Raw genomic sequence first — 12084 nt, 5'->3', positions numbered from 1 at the left:
GGGGACAAGGTCAAATTACTATTACAATCAAAAAGTTGAACACTCCAACCACGAACACAAAAATGCACAAATCAGATCTGAGGGGTCAATTCAATGCCGGGCCATATGGCACCATTGATGTCCGCCGCCAGCAGACATATAACTTCTTATTAAACAACTATATTATATTCCTTCGTATCCACGTCCAAGTTCAAAATAAAACTCTACAAACCGTGAATGTATATAAACCATTTCACAATGGAGAGGTTTATAGAGTTTTATTTTGAACTTGGACTTAAATAGAAAGAAATACAATATAATTATTTAATAACAGTAGTTATATATCTACCCACAACAGACATCAATGATGCCACCTGGTGTAGCGCTTGGCACACGAAACGCACGGAGCACCCACTTCTCCACCAGATGGCATGGGGTAGCCTATTTCTAAATTTGAAATATTTAATATTAATTTAATAATGAGAAGTCAAGCAGCATAAGTTAAGTGACAATACTAGACCATTTTGGAGTGAATATTAAAATATTAAATATTAATATTAAATTACTTTTTTTTAACCACATAAAACCACTTATTACTAAACATAAAAAGCAGGTCCAAGAACAATATGTCTCCTCATGGGCACCAGTTGACATTTTCTCATCCGATTCCTCCATCATCCTGCTCTCGGTCACTCCAGGTGTGTTGTCCTGGTTGCTTTATGGTTACAGCATCTAAGTGAGAACATAAAAAAATTAAATGTTAACATTAAAAACAGGGGTTGTCTTAAAAGGTAAAGCATGATCAATCCAATTAGGTACACTAATATTTAAAGGAATGTATATTTTATTTTACCTTTGTTATTTAGTCCCAATTATGTATTGCTATACTCCATTTAAATCTTTAAAGCGATGCTTCAGACAGATTTTAAAATTACCCCATGATGTACTCACACTAAGTAATTAGACATACACATGTTCAGACGAACACATTTGGAGTTATTCTAGTAAATGTCCGAGCTTTTCCGAGCTTAATATGGGAAAAAACATGGATCAGGGTACATTTTCTGACTTTCCAAACAAGTGCAGCCTTTAAAGAAGTAATCCACAGCGCTCCAAGGGTCTTCTGTGGGTATTCGATGCTATATAGTAAGAAAAGATAATGTTTTAAACTTTATAAACTATAATAACTAGTTTCCGGTAACGATGTCTTGGACTCACACGATTCAATGCGCAATGAGTGACAATATTTGAGTATGGATTACCTCTGTGAAGGATGAATGCACTTTATTGAGGTTTAAAGTCAGAAGTTGTCCCCTAACTGTTGTTTTTTACCATTATAAAGCTTGGAAGCGCAAGTAAAAAAGGGGCCGTTTACACTTGGTATTAAGATGTGATGTTGTCGATCGGATCACAAGTGGACGATGCTAAAGACAGGTGTAAATGAAGTTCAAAACATCTTGAGCTCGTCCACTTTTGACCACATTCAGAGGTAGTTGAAAACACTTTTGATCGGATTGCTTTTGTAGTGTAAGCGCGCATGTGGTAGAATGTGTTCCAACAGCCATAAGAGAATATCAAATTACTATATAAATATCAAAGAAAGCTTTTACATATAAATGTACAAAACACTATGCAGCATGTTTACTTACAAGCAGCGGACTCTGACATAATATTAGTTGCGTCCATTTAAACCCGTCATTACTCCTGCTCATGTTTAAATGACAGCAGAAGGAATCCCCCACAGTCTCCACAAACCATCACCTAAAAGTATTCAGAACAGAAGAGGTTGAAAGGGGACAAAACTGACGGATTTAAATACCAGGTGTAAACAGAATGTGTCCTTCTCATCCACTTGATCCGATCGACAAAAAAACCAAACACACATCTTAATACCAAGTTTAAACAGCCCCAAAAACACAATCACTTCACCAAAGTGTGTCATTCTGCTTATAAAAGAAATGTGCATGCAGTGAGCAAAGACGTTTCTCATGATGATGACAACTCACCTTTATGGATTCAGTCTTGCATAAGCAATATGACACGGAACAGGAATTTGCAGAAATTCTGATGGGAAAGGAAAGAAACTGAAGTTAGTTTCAAGTTACACCAAATGCATTTATGGCAGTTGCAGGCGCCTTTTCATTAATTATATTCTATGGGCAGGGAGTATTTGCGCACTGTTTATGCGCGCTGAACGCCTTGCGTTTTTTGCCACCAGCCGCAGCACACGCTTTTGAAGGAGCGCTGAGAGCGGAAAAGCAGCCGACGTCATTCGCATCTTTCCATTGTCCAATCGGATAGGGGGAGAGGCGGGCCTTACGGTGTGGTGAGGGAAGTTTACAGTTGCTTTGAAGAACCGGACACCACTCACTCACTCTCCTGCGTGTTTTTGCACCTCTCACCCTCAAACAAGGTCAGAGCAAGCGTCCTCTTTTTAAAGTTTCTGCTAATATGACAGTTAATAGCAAAATAATATCACGCTTCAATATTTGATTGACAAGACAGCTGACTCGTTGGTTGCTAGCAATATGAAAAGCCGCGTCACACTGCTCTTTTTTAACAAAACGCAGTGCGTCGCGCTTGCATTTCCAAGCATTTAAAGCGCGTTTGGTGTGATTATTTGAGAAAAATAAAACTGAATTCCGGACAAAATTTTAATGGATTTCATAGGGTCCTATTAGATGCCACTCCTCCACCGCTTTAAAGAATGATTCTACAGCCCTAGAAATATGACATCAAACACGGAACAGGAAAGGAGATTCCTGTGGCAGACACACTCTCCAAAAAGTCCATAACAACAAAACATGACAATCTCATCAAAGATATGGACATGTAGATTTACTTAATTATAAAAACTTACCAGTCAGTGACACAAAGCTGCAACAGATCCGTACCGAGGCAGTTTTCAGCAGCTCAGATAGATGATCTTGGATGGATGGCCTGCAAAGAGGAGACCATTTCCCACATACATTATTGACTTTTAAGACAAACTTTCATTGACCAGTGAAGATTAGAAAATAGTCATATCTGACCTGAGATATGCGCACACGCTGAGAAGTCTAAGCTAAGAGCACGAAATGTTATTCTGGCTAGGAATGTGTAAGCAGACAGAACACATGATCGAAAGATGGAGTACTTTCCTGGTTCAACATAATTCAAATACCAAGGAACCCATGATTCCTCATGAAATACCAATCAGACCATGGCAGGTATTAGCTTCAGACCTCTTCACCTCGGACAATGAATAAATGGTTAATGTAGATTACTATTACCATTTCTTCCAATTAGACAAACTCAACACTACTATGTCTGCCACTGTCATCAGCAAGCTTAGTCACTTTCGCGAGACATGGCATACCAGTGAAATTAAAAGTTCCACAAAATCAACACAAAGAGTTTAAAGACTTTGCAAAAACATTAAGTTTCACACACATTGGCCCTCATGACTGATCCCTATCTCATTTTGGTAGAGTATAGGAACACACCTGTTGACAACCTCTTCATGTCTCCAGGCCAGCTCCTCATGAGTCGCAGACCGTGATCCATACTGCCAACCACAAACCAGCAGCTCCTACCTGAGATTGTCAGTTTCACAGAGACATGCTACAATGGAGTAAACAGCAGCATCATAAAAAGTATTATTATTGTAGTTATACAGCAAGTTTGGTGGTACAAAATAAAACGTAGCGCTTTTCTATTTCTTTCAAACGAATGTCGATGTAATATTCACGTCAGTATTAAAAGCTCAATTTGTACTTACTGTAAGTCTCCTTATTTGCACTACAAAAAATGAAGACAGAAGCAATAATAAGAGAAGTGCTTAGGATACCATAATTCATATCTACACTGTACTATTTTTCTTACCCCATAACAAGTATGTTTAGTGCTGTAACTATATGTTTTACTGGCTCCTGAAGGATTATCTTATAGTTGTCTTTGCTTTATATATCTCTATGCTTTTATTGCTATAAAAAATAAAGCAGACATATAGCCAGTGTCACTGTTTGATTTGTATGAATGAGCTGTGTTTTGACCTCAAGCAAACTGTACATAAAGTCAAAATGAGATATGACTATTTAATTAGTTATAACTATTTTATTTATCATTGCATTGAAGAGACCAACATGCTATTTCACTTTTGAGCACTTACTTCTGATTCTGGTGGCTGTGAAAATATGAACAAAGTAATACTTACTCTTTAGCCAATAGAAAACATAAAGACACACCAAGAAAAGGATCTGAAAGAACAAACAATAAATATACAACAGTTATTTATTCAGAATGGCCTTTTAACATTTTAAAGTAGACTAGTTAATGTAATTTTGATAGGGAGCTGAACAAAGCACACATACATTGCAATACATGGAGTAAACTTGCAATATAATTTTTTTAATACATTTAAGAAAAAAGCACAACACGTTTTTATAAAAGATATAAAACAAATATCCACTAACGTTAACTGCTAGCTCACAGCTGTGCCACGAGCTCAATCACGCTAGCCGTAAGCTGAAAAAAGCCCACACTACAATACTTGGAGTAAACTTGCATTATAATTAACTAAACAATTTAAAATACATTTAAAAACAAGCATAACACGATTATATAGAAGATATAAAGACAAATAAAAGATTTCCATTAACTGACCTGCTCGTCACCTGCGCGACGAGCTCAGTCAAGCTGACAGCGCTCGAGCTAACATTACTAACAAACGATAAACATTCAAATTGATCATTTATTAGTCGCATCGACATATACTGACAACTGAATTAACATCCCTGTGAACTAATTTCAATAAAGTAACCACGAATTTAAGGAAACTTACCCCAGACTCGACCACAAAACAGAAACACTTGTCTGAGGAGAAACTGTAAATCCAGAACGCGCGTCTCCCCGTTGAATAATCACGTGATCACAAAGCATGAGACGGACGCGCGCCTCTGCCAATAATATCATATTAAAAGAAAATAAAGATATTTGTTAAAAGATGAAAATGAAGTGCTTCTATCAGTGCTGTACAGGACCGAAATGACCTGTTTAGAGCACATTTAAGATATTTATTTAATTAAAATAAACAGAAATATTAATAGGTTAAACAAAGCATATGTTTCATTATCGTTCAATGTGCTCAGTATTTATACATTCATGCATATTTTGTCAGGATTATTATTGAATGGAGACACGTTGAAAAGTGGTCCGAAAAAGACGTCTAATTTTAGGCTAAATTTGGACTGAATTAGACGGACCAAACAAAGACCAGTTTTCAACGTCTTTTTTTGGACTAAATGAAGGTCATGACGGGCCGACGTGATTTAGCCCAAAAAACAACGTCTAAATGACGTCTTGTGCTGGGTGGGCTGTCTTTCGTCATTTATTGAGGATGGTTACACATTTGTTTACAGTTGTTACTAGGACAACCAGAAATCATAACAACTACTAACGACCTAATTGAAAGCGACAGGCGACACACAGGCGCTGGCGGTATGAATGCACAGTAAGACAGTAAGAAGATGACATATGGTAAATGAGTAGTTGTAACGGGCCTGCATATGTCAAAATTTGATTGATTTATGACCCCCTTTGACAGGGGGCGGGACTATCAATCAAAAGCTGTACAATCTGTCTAGGTTTGAGAATCGTATATCAAGGGCTTTAGACAGCGAGTATCCGGACCGTGCGTGTTTTACGATGTGACAATCAGCTCGTTGTTTTTCCTGTGTGTGTGTGTGTGTGTTTTGTCAAGCGAATGTTTTATTGCTGTCAAAAATAAAGTTTATAGTTTTAGACTGTCCAGGTTCTGTCACTTTTTATGACCGCGGTCTCTCTTTTCCCATCCGTACTCACCAGCCCTCAGCCCCCACTGCGTGTCTCACAGCGGTGTCGGTGTTCAGCGGACCTGTGTGGTTCTTTAGACGAAAACCTGTTTATTATAAACTAAATAAAAATTTAACCGCTTCATGAGATCCGTGAGTCTTTTCATCACCCGCTCTCTATGTTCACGCGCATTAAAACTCGCTCACCGGTGCACGCGCCGGGTGTATGGGCATATCTGCAGTTTTAAAATAAACTTAATAAATGTAATGCTGGCCACTCTGACAAAAAGTAAAGGTTTATTTTAGATTTAGGGATTTCTTTAATCAAGTCTCTGATTAAAACATGTGAATGCGCGCACCGACGGCGATCTTACGCTGACGCGCACTTATATCTGACCTTAATAAACTTTTAAATGTTTTAAGACGTTTTCATCCCATCTTCAGGGTTTTTTATTATTGACTTCTTAAAACCATGTATGTATATTATTATACAACGAATCTTATCATGTATGCTCTGACAAAAGTATGATTGTAGATTTTAGGTGGAGCGGTGTCATGTTTATTGCTGTCAAAAATAAGTTTATTGTTTTAGACTGTCCAGTTTCTGGCAGGTTTTATGACCGGAGTTTCTCCGTCCTCTGTGCGCTCCTCTCCCGGGCGCGCTTCTCGACCCCCACTGCGTGTCTCACAGCGGGGTCGGTGTTCAGCGGACCTGTGTGGTTCTTTAGACGAAAACCTGTTTATTATAAACTAAATACAAATTTAACCGTGAGTCTTTTCATCACCCGCTCTCTATGTTCACGCGCATTAAAACTCGCTCACCGGTGCATGCGCCGGGTGTATGGGCATATCTGCAGTTTTAAAATAAACTTAATAAATGTAATGCTGGCCACTCTGACAAAAAGTAAATGTTTATTTTAGATTTAGGGATTTCTTTAATCAAGTCTCTGATTAAAACATGTGAATGCGCGCACCGACGGCGACCTTACGCTGACGCGCGCTTATATCTGACCTTAATAAACTTTTAAATGTTTTAAGACGTTTTCATCCCATCTTCAGGGTTTTTTGTTGTTGACTTCTTGAAACCATGTATGTATGTTATTATACAACGAATCTTATCATGTATGCTCTGACAAAAGTATGATTTTAGATTTTAGGTGGAGCGGACACACATTTATGCCAAATACTGTTGAATATAAACGTTTGTTTTGTCAAAAGTTTCTTTAAAGTCAATAAGTAATCAAACATTTTAGATGTATCTGGTTAAACTTAAATCTGATATTTTCTGTCGATCTGTTTCTTTGGTTTTCTGGTCAGTCGACGTTCGCGGGCTGCTCTCGTGGCCGTGTGTGTGTGTCCGTGAGATAATTCACAGCAAGGGTGGATTGTAAAGTAGTTAGAGTCTTTGAAAACCATGGTGGTAATAATGTAATACTGTCACTCTGACAAAAAGTAAAATATTTATTTTAGATTTTATAGCAAACACTGCAGGATCTAAAAGTTTGTAACATCACAAATTTATTTAATGAAATATTCAGTACATGTATAGCAATGAATTGTACCAAAACCACCAGAGGCCGACAATTCTTTAGACCAAAGTCTATTTATTTTAAACTAAATAAAAGTTTAATCGCTTCACGAGATCCGTGTATCTGTTCATGTACAGCATACTGTTAATGCATTAAAGATCGAGTCCCCGGTGGGTACAACAGAGAACACCCGTGGATGCGCGTTCATATCTACCGTTTAAAATAAACTTAATAAATATAATTCTGTCCGCTCTGACAAAATAAGGTTTTATTTTAGATTTAGGGATTTCTTTAAACAAGTCTGTGATTAAAATATGTTCAGCAATGCGCGCACCGACGGCGACAGAGAACTTACGCTGATGCGCTCTTATATCTGTCGTTAAGAAACTTTTAAACGTTTTAAGACATTTAAGCCCCTCTTGTGGTTTGAATTCATTAATGTCACCTAACATCCGAGTGTGTACATGCGTATTTACGATAAATGTAACACGATACGCATTGTCAAAATAAAAGGTTTCCTGAACATGGTATTCCAGTGCGTGTTTTTTGTCTCGCGAGTGCTCGTCATATTTATTGATGTGAAAAAAGTTTGATGTCTAAGACGTTCAGTTTCTGGACGGTTGGTTTTTACCAGCGGGCTCTCATTCTCACCACCCGTTATCACCCACCCAGTAGACCCCAGTGTGTCTGAACAGCGGTGGTGTTCAGCGGCCCGTATTGTTCCTAAAACTTCGTGTTGGTAAAATAAGTGTAATACAGCCGTTGACAAAAATTAAAAGGTTTATTTTAGATTTAAGGTGGTCCACCAGCGCCTTTATGGCAAACACTTCAGGTTCTAAAAGTTTGTAACACCAAGAATCTGTTTAATGAAATATACAGTACATGTATAAGCAATCCCCCGAGTCCATAATCTCCGGACGGGATCGCCAATACTCTTTTCTTTAGACTAAAGGGTATTTATTTTAACATAAATAAAAGTTTATTTGCATCACGAACGCCGAGAAACTGTTCATGCACCGCAATCTATTGTTCACGCGCATTAAAGGTCGATCACCGGTGATGACCAGAGAGTGTTTATATAAACTTAAAGGGGACATATTATGAAAATCAGACTTTTTCCATGTTTAAGTGCTATAATTGTGTTCCCAGTGCTTCTATCAACCTAGAAAATGTTAAAAAGATCAACCCAATAACTTAGTTTTGGTAAACCATTTTCTGCAAGCATGTGAAAAATAGGTAATTGTCATTTGGCCCTTATTGTGATGTCAGAATAAGGTAATACCGCCCCCTTTATCTGCACTATCCAACCACAGCACAACCATTTAGTATGGAGAGAAAGAGAGAGATAAAATATTTCACAGCACAATTGAGTTTCAATTGCAACAAACCACCATCATTGTGATCAGTGGTTGCACTTCATCCGCTCATTTGCATTTTAAATGACACACCCAAAACGGCACACTTTTGCTCAGACCTATTTTAGACTTAGTTTTCATCTTAAAAAAAAATCTCATAATATGTCCCCTTTAATAAATGTAATTCTGTCCGCTCTGGCAAAATAAACGTTTATTTTAGATTTAGCCATTTCTTTAACCAAGTCTCTGATTAAAACAAGTTACTTTTGCTTAGGGCAATAGGCACATGCACACACATATCTGTGGTATTAAAAATAAGGTTTTTAAAATTTAAGAAATTTAAACATTTGAAAAAAATCAAACATTTTAGAGGTGTCTGAGTAAACTTATATCTAATGTCATATGATCCGTACCGTGTCGCGTTCGTGTCTGTGTGCGTGTCTGTGTCAGTTTATGTATGTGTGTGTTATGCAATCGTAGAGTAGGGCGGGGGATTTGAGAGACTGTGTGTGTGTGTGTGTGTGTGTGTGTGTGTGTGTGTGTGTGTGTGTGTGTGTGTGTGGTTATCACGTGGTGGGGGTCCCAAATGATCAATGGCAGGATTTTTATGTGACGGACAGGCCCTAGGTCAGCCTGTGGGGTTAGATACAACTTAGGTTAACATCTATCAACGCATAATAAGCAAACATGAAATTATATTATACCTATGCATTGTTACTGATGTTCCTAGTTTTGTGTATTTTTCTTAAACAAACTTTTGCTTTTCAAACTTAGTCAGTCTTCAGACTTTTGTCTCTTCATACATTGTTCAAAGTTTTTCTTCGCTAGTGTCAACCCGTGTCTGAGATTTTGTAAACTCATGTACATACATGTGTATTTTTCTTAAACTTTTGCTTTTCAAACTTAGACAGTCTTCATACTTTTGTCTCTTCATACATTTGTTCAAAGTTTTTCTTCGCTAGTGTCAAATCCTGTTTGAGATGTTTTTTTTTGTAAACTCATGCACACGCTTGTGTATTTTTCTTAAACTTTTGCTTTGCAAACTTAGACACTCTTCAGACTTTTGCATAAATTTGTTCAAAGTTTTTTCTTCGCTAGTGTCAAATCCTGTTTGAGATTTTTTTGTAAAGTCATGTACATACGTGTGTATTTTTCTTAAACTTTTGCTTTGCAAACTTAGTCAGTCTTCATACTTTTGTCTCTTCATACATTTGTTCAAAGTTTTTCTTCGCTAGTGTCAACCCGTGTCTGAGATTTTGTAAACTCATGTACATACGTGTGTATTTTTCTTAAACTTTTGCTTTTCAAACTTAGTCAGTCTTCAGACTTTTGTCACTTCATACATTTGTTCAAAGTTTTTTCTTCGCTAGTGTCAAATCCTGTTTGAGATTTTTTTTTTTGTAAACTCATGTACATACGTGTGTATTTTTCTTAAACTTTTGCTTTTCAAACTTAGTCAGTCTTCAGACTTTTGTCTCTTCACACATCTGTTCAAAGTTTTTTTCTTCGCTAGGGCCAAATCCTGTTTGAGATTTTTTTGTAAACTCATGTACACACTTGCGTATTTTTCTTAAACTATTGCTTTTCAAACTTAGGCAGTCTTCAGACTTTTGCATACATATGTTCAAAGTTTTTTCTTCGCTAGTGTCAACCCGTGTCTGAGATTTTGTAAACTCATGTACATACTTGTGTATTTTTCTTAAACTTTTGCTTTTCAAACTTAGACAGTCTTCAGACTTTTGTCTCTTCACACATTTGTTCAAAGTTTTTCTTCGCTAGTGTCAAATCCTGTTTGAGATTTTTTTGTAAACTCATGTACATACGTGTGTATTTTTCTTAAACTTTTGCTTTGCAAACTTAGTCAGTCTTCATACTTTTGTCTCTTCACACATCTGTACAAAGTTTTTTCTTCGCTAGGGCCAAATCCTGTTTGAGATTTTTTGTAAACTCATGTACACACTTGCGTATTTTTCTTAAACTATTGCTTTGCAAACTTAGTCAGTCTTCATACTTTTGTCTCTTCACACATCTGTTCAAAGTCTTTTTATTCGCTAGGGCCAAATCCTGTTTGAGATTTTTTGTAAACTCACGTACATACGTGTGTATTTTTCTTAAACTTTTGCTTTTCAAACTTGGGCAGTCTTCAGACTTGTTCTTAGTTCTATCTGCTCAGACAATATTTTGCATTCATCAATCGTCTTGTTTTCTTTGTAAGCGACATCATATATCTGTGATTGTTTTTGTGAATACAGATTGTTTCATTTCTATAGTTTATGCAACATTTTGGCAAACTCTTTAAATTAGTGCTAGATGATTAAAACAACAACGCAAAGTATGTTTTAGATTTACTTACTAAATCTTCCACGACGAAACAGCGATGATGCACACAACGAAGACCGCAAAACAACAAAGAGTGACCAAATCAAGATGCAAACATCCACAAATTGGCAATGTTTTTAATCTATTGGTACCATTTTTAAGGCTACATGTCCAAACTATTTCAAACATTGCCAATTTGTAGATGTTTGCATCTTAATTTAATCACTCTTTATTATTTTGCAGTCTTCGTTATGTACATCATCGCTGTTTCGTCGTGAAAGATTTAGTAAGTAAATCTAAAACATACTTTGCGTTGTTGTTTTAATCATCTAGCACTAATTTAAAGAGTTTGCCAAAATGTTGCATAAACTATAGAAATGAAACAATCTGTATTCACAAAAACAATCACAGATATATGATGTCGCTTACAAAGAAAACAAGACGATTGATGAATGCAAAATATTGTCTGAGCAGATAGAACTAAGAACAAGTCTGAAGACTGCCCAAGTTTGAAAAGCAAAAGTTTAAGAAAAATACACACGTATGTACGTGAGTTTACAAAAAATCTCAAACAGGATTTGGCCCTAGCGAATAAAAAGACTTTGAACAGATGTGTGAAGAGACAAAAGTATGAAGACTGACTAAGTTTGCAAAGCAATAGTTTAAGAAAAATACGCAAGTGTGTACATGAGTTTACAAAAAATCTCAAACAGGATTTGGCCCTAGCGAAGAAAAAACTTTGTACAGATGTGTGAAGAGACAAAAGTATGAAGACTGACTAAGTTTGCAAAGCAAAAGTTTAAGAAAAATACACACGTATGTACATGAGTTTACAAAAAAATCTCAAACAGGATTTGACACTAGCGAAGAAAAACTTTGAACAAATGTGTGAAGAGACAAAAGTCTGAAGACTGTCTAAGTTTGAAAAGCAAAAGTTTAAGAAAAATACACAAGTATGTACATGAGTTTACAAAATCTCAGACACGGGTTGACACTAGCGAAGAAAAAACTTTGAACATATGTATGCAAAAGTCTGAAGACTGCCTAAGTTTGAAAAGCAATAGTTTAAGAAAAATACGCAAGTGTGTACAT

At 36.6% G+C, this 12084-nt stretch overlaps 1 long non-coding RNA gene across 3 annotated transcripts; it reads right to left on the bottom strand.

Moving 5' to 3' along the window:
• Nucleotides 1-383: 383 nt before the first annotated feature.
• LOC141350341 (uncharacterized) lies at nt 384-5338 on the bottom strand. Of its 3 annotated transcripts, XR_012358448.1 has the most exons (8): nt 4175-5338; nt 3844-3944; nt 3740-3759; nt 3465-3582; nt 2840-2919; nt 1986-2043; nt 1629-1740; nt 384-711 (listed from the first exon to the last, which is right to left on the bottom strand). It is a non-coding gene; the product is annotated as an uncharacterized lncRNA (long non-coding RNA). The 3 variants fall into 3 exon arrangements; XR_012358447.1 differs by lacking the exon at nt 4175-5338 and having other exon boundaries at nt 3844-4168; XR_012358446.1 differs by lacking the exons at nt 3740-3759; nt 3844-3944 and having other exon boundaries at nt 386-711.
• Nucleotides 5339-12084: the final 6746 nt, after the last annotated feature.

Source organism: Misgurnus anguillicaudatus, chromosome 18 (assembly GCF_027580225.2).
Source record: "Misgurnus anguillicaudatus chromosome 18, ASM2758022v2, whole genome shotgun sequence".
In the NCBI taxonomy this organism is placed as follows: domain Eukaryota; kingdom Metazoa; phylum Chordata; class Actinopteri; order Cypriniformes; family Cobitidae; genus Misgurnus; species Misgurnus anguillicaudatus.
This window is presented reverse-complemented; position numbering and strand designations above follow the sequence as displayed.